This window comes from Mytilus californianus, unplaced genomic scaffold (assembly GCF_021869535.1).
Source record: "Mytilus californianus isolate M0D057914Y unplaced genomic scaffold, xbMytCali1.0.p SCAF_11, whole genome shotgun sequence".
In the NCBI taxonomy this organism is placed as follows: Eukaryota; Metazoa; Mollusca; class Bivalvia; order Mytilida; family Mytilidae; genus Mytilus; species Mytilus californianus.
In genome coordinates, this window is record NW_026262593.1 from 9,233,303 (window position 1) to 9,238,171 (window position 4,869).

A 4,869-nucleotide genomic window follows, 5' to 3' on the forward strand; every position below is an offset into this window, starting at 1 on the left:
ATTAAAATGTAACACACACAGAAACGAACTATAATATAACAATGGCCATTTTCTGACTTGGTACAGGACATTTTAAGAAAAAAATGGTGGTTTGAACCTGGTTTTGTGGCATGCCAAACCTCCCGCTTTTATGGCAAAATCAACACAACACCAAAACGACAACATCACATGACAGGACCACAATACAAATAAATGGGAGAACATATAGGACAAAGAAACACACGAATAATAGCAAGCAGAAGGTACTAGGCTTAAAATTCAATACGCCAGACGTGAACATCGACTTTGAATAAAACTTTGAATTGAATTGAACACGTCGGACGTCACCAGTGAAGCAAGAGCACCAGAGTTCATCCCCGGTTAGTGGTGAGGGGCTTGTGTTGCTCAACCATTGGTTTTCTGTTTAGTGATATACGGACTGCTGTTTATCTTTTCGGCGATTTTCATTTTGACTATGGTGTTCTGTAGTTCTTCGACTTATGCTTTTTAAATTGCTTCTTTGGTGTCATCTTTTTTAACAACAAATGTACATTGTTATTTTATTCTCCTAAATCTTTATTCGAACATCCCAGATTCTATTCTACTATACTGATTCCGTACTGTTTCAAATATAGTATAAAATAAAGTCTAAAAATCCTTCAAAAGTTGAAGTATATTGAAATATTTCTTTCTTTGCTTTTTACCTATTAAAAACGATATGCTTGTCGTTTTTTGAGCACAGATACAGACATTTAAAAATAAATTAAGTGTTGGAGTTGATAAATAGAGTCAGACAAATAACAATAAGAAACAAATGAGATGTTCCGTTTGGAACTGAACTATTGTTAACACCAGAACTTGGAACCATAGCATAAAGTCTGAGAGGCCCTCCACTTCCTTCCACCGATTTCATTCCTGCAGCTGAGATAATTGATCCGCTAGATGGAATTCTATCCAAATTGGCAACGTTCTCCAAACCACATATATTTTCTCGTGAAGTTGAAATATGTACTGGAAATGTTGAGGACTGTCCATAATCAAATGACGGCGTATCTGTTCCGATGAAAAGCATGTGTCTATTAGCTATAATCCAAGATATTGTATCCTCGTGCCAACCTGGGTAATGAAAAGACCTAAGATCTGATATATTCTTCGTGCCAAAAACACTGTTTTTGTTAGGGTATTTTGCATCCCATCCCGAATTCATTATTACCATTGCCCCGTCAGGCATTTTTCCATATTTTTCTTCCCATTCTTTCATATCATTTATTGATACCCGATAGTCCGGATTATTTTGCGCTTTTTCCTTGACATTGACAATGACCCCTGGACCTACCATTTTATTAATTGGTATTTGATGCATATTCCATCCGACTTTGTTAAAATGACTCGGGGCATCCATATGGGTACCGACGTGTTCTGTCATCCTAAGTACGTTAGAAAATACCCTGAAATAATGATAAAAAGTAAAATAACAAACATACTGAACTCCGAGAAAAATTCAAAACGGAAAGTCCCTAATCAAATGGCAAAATCAAAAGCTCAAACACATCAAACGAATGGATAAAAACTGTCATATTCCCAACTTGGTACAGGCATTTTCTTATGTAGAAAATGGTGGATTGAACCTGGTTTTATAGCTAGCTTAACCTCTCACTTGTATGATAGTCGCATAAAATTCCAATATATCAAGTATGTTATAAAATACCCTGAAATTGTAAAATATATCAATTATGTTAGAAAATACCCTGAACTTTTAAAATCTATTAAGTATGAAATTTTAAGTCTAGGTTAGTCTGTGGAAAAGTATATACTATGAAATTTAGAGCGAGGGGCTTGCCCCGAGCTCTTTATTTCATAGTATATACCTTTTCATAGATTATCCAATTTAGCACATATTTACAACTCGAGTAATCTTTTAATTGATCTATTGATAGTTTACTTTGGCTGACTACTTGTATCACAAGTGTTTGTAAAACGGAGCTCATTAACAAAGTTTTGTAAATCTACTCACTAGTATCATTGTCAAATATGTGATTTCAAAAGGCCCTTGACTCCAGAATGAAAAGATGGTAGCTGCTGGTGTAAGTATGTATATTGATATAAAGCGGTGTTTTACTATACATGTTCTTCTTACATGGTAAGATGACCAAATAAATTGACCAAAAGCAGGCAATAATTAAATTGCAGTGGAAGCCGTTTACATGTTTTGAAAACGTTTTTTAATTTCACAGTAAAACTATAGCTATAATAAATTTGAAACATATAGATAGTTTGTCCCCATAGATATAGTCTAGCAGATAGGCATTATAAAGCAACTACCAATAGATCAGAGATTATAGGTCTTGTGTTTTTTTTTTTTTTTATTATTTCAAAGTAAAAACTAAAAGATTTATCAGAATATGTTAATATATATATATATATATAGGTGGCACATTATCTTCAGACATACTCACAGTTTTTCAATTCATGACATCGTCCTGAACATGCATGAAATATTTGTCACTGGACATTAAGCAACCAATAATCAATAAATCTATCAATTCATGACGAAATAGATCACCTTCCTTAAGAAAGTTTAAAAAAATATCACCAAGTTGCTTTAATTTCCCTTCACAAGGTTTCATAGTACACACTTTTTTTGTGTACAAAGTAATTACATGGATGATACATTATCATAATTTTAAGATATCGTTGTACTCTAATCAAGGTATAAAGAACCATATGTATTACCCTTTATTTAAATGAAAGAAATTTGCAATTGTCAAAAACATTTTTTTAGATCCAAAGATTTTAATAGCAGGATATTTAAAAATCAACGTGAAAACTAATTACAAACTATTTAATTTAATTTGGAACACAGCATTTTATTTCAAAATAGCCAGTGGCAATTTTTGTTTTAAATATCTTGATTACGATACAATGAAATCTTACCCTTGTGGTTATTCATGCGTAGTTACTTAGTACACGGGAAAAGTATGTACTATGAAAATAAGAAGGCAAATATAAGCAATTTGATTGGACGAGAAGTTGTAAGTATGTGCTAAAATATATTAAGTATGCATGATAGACAACACCTTGAAATTGTAAATTGTATTTAATAAAATAAAACAAAAACAAGTGCATTGAATTGAAAGCAGTCCTATTTTTCTATCTGAACTGTATGTAGTAAAACTAAAACACACAATTAAAACCTGAGTAGGTACAGCTAAGTTTCATTTACTGTTTTACCCAAATTAAAGAAGGTGGTTAACAAAATTTGGATTTTGATCCGTCGAATGAAACAAATCATGTACAGGAGAAATAAACCTTAATTCTTTTCAATGTTATTTCAATTGCAGTTTATGATAACACAATTAAGGGATAGTCGACAATACTAACATAATCTAAATTTACCACTTTTTATAATAAAAACCTTAACAAAACAGTTATACGTGTGTGATATTAGGACTTTATTACACAGGCACTGATCTCAGAAAATAATTTCCTATATACCTTAATATAAGGAAGGTCAGTTTAGATACATGAAATCAGGAGTCTATGAAAATGACAATTATTCGGTATTAAGTACAACGACTTTTTCCAAGATTTACCAAAAGAATTTCACTGATCACGCAAGTGTTGCTACTGTTTAGCAGATAGCACTGTGCGTTTAGTCCTGAAATAATGCTAAGTTATGTGGAAGCTACTTAGTACAATAAAAATAATAATCAACCGAATGTGTTTTATTGGTAGAATTTATAACAAAGTTAGTATATACACACATATAACGATCTATATGATTAAATGGTTTTGATATATTTGATTTAGATTATACATACCAATGGCCGAATTGTTTACTTCCTTGAAGTTCAATAATTTTTTCATATCCTGCTAATGTTGGATAGTATATTGAATCTGGTCCCAGATTTCTGGTCAAATCGACCAAATCGTACGGAAATAACGGAATACAATGTATACTGGTCGCGAAACATATCACAAAAACTACTTTACATATGTCCATTTTTCTGAGAAAAGATGTTCCCTGTATATCTGAAAATAAGACAGTACATAAACGAAACCAGCTGGGTTCATCTAACTCATACAAAAAGATATGCACTGTCTTCGAATAATTGCAGAAATATGCTAACTAAGCTTTTTTTTTATGGATGGTTATCTGTTCTCAGTGTTCCTATCATGTTTCATTTCATCGTTATAATTATACATATGATAAGTGCGAAGTGAAAAGTTCTGGGGTGAAGGTTCTTATAGACATATTCACTCTGGCTCCATTTTGTTAATTATTTTTGTTAAGATTTCTATATTCATAAATTATGATAAGTGCGAAGTGAAACGTTTTGTTTTAATACATATGACAAGTGCGAAGAGAAAAGTTCTGGGGTCAAGGTTCTTATAGATATATTCCATCTGGCTTCATTTTGTTAATTTTGTTTAGATTTCTATACAGATATGTATTAATTTCTTCATGTTCAGGAGGTTTATTTATCTTCTCAGGGAAATAGAAAACTACAAATCAGTTTGTATAATATGTTTTGCTTCCTGTGATAATTAATGTAAAAATAGAAAGAAGAAAAATGAAGGAAAGACGGAAAAAGTAAAAGAAAAGAATGAAGTGTTTAATTAACGTTTAGATTTATGTTTGCTTGTTTACGTGTTATACAGCATTGATATGTGACTCTAAGTCACTCTGCGTTGTGTTTCCCCCTATTTCAGCCAAAGTCAATCAGGCATAAAATATACATGCAGGAATCGGAGACTTAACAGCGCGCTGTACGTTTTACCTGGGTGACAATATCAAATCCGATGGATAAAAGGGTGGAAAATCGTACAGTGTAATCGAACCAGGCCTTTAATTAAAAAAAATGTTCGACCAATAGTGCGGTCTAAATA

General features: G+C 32.1%; 1 long non-coding RNA gene across 1 annotated transcript; it reads right to left on the reverse strand.

Moving 5' to 3' along the window:
• Positions 1-528: 528 nt before the first annotated feature.
• Positions 529-4,140, reverse strand: LOC127719504 (uncharacterized). Its single transcript, XR_007990334.1, has 2 exons — positions 3,801-4,140; positions 529-1,427 (listed from the first exon to the last, which is right to left on the reverse strand). It is a non-coding gene; the product is annotated as an uncharacterized LOC127719504 (long non-coding RNA).
• Positions 4,141-4,869: the final 729 nt, after the last annotated feature.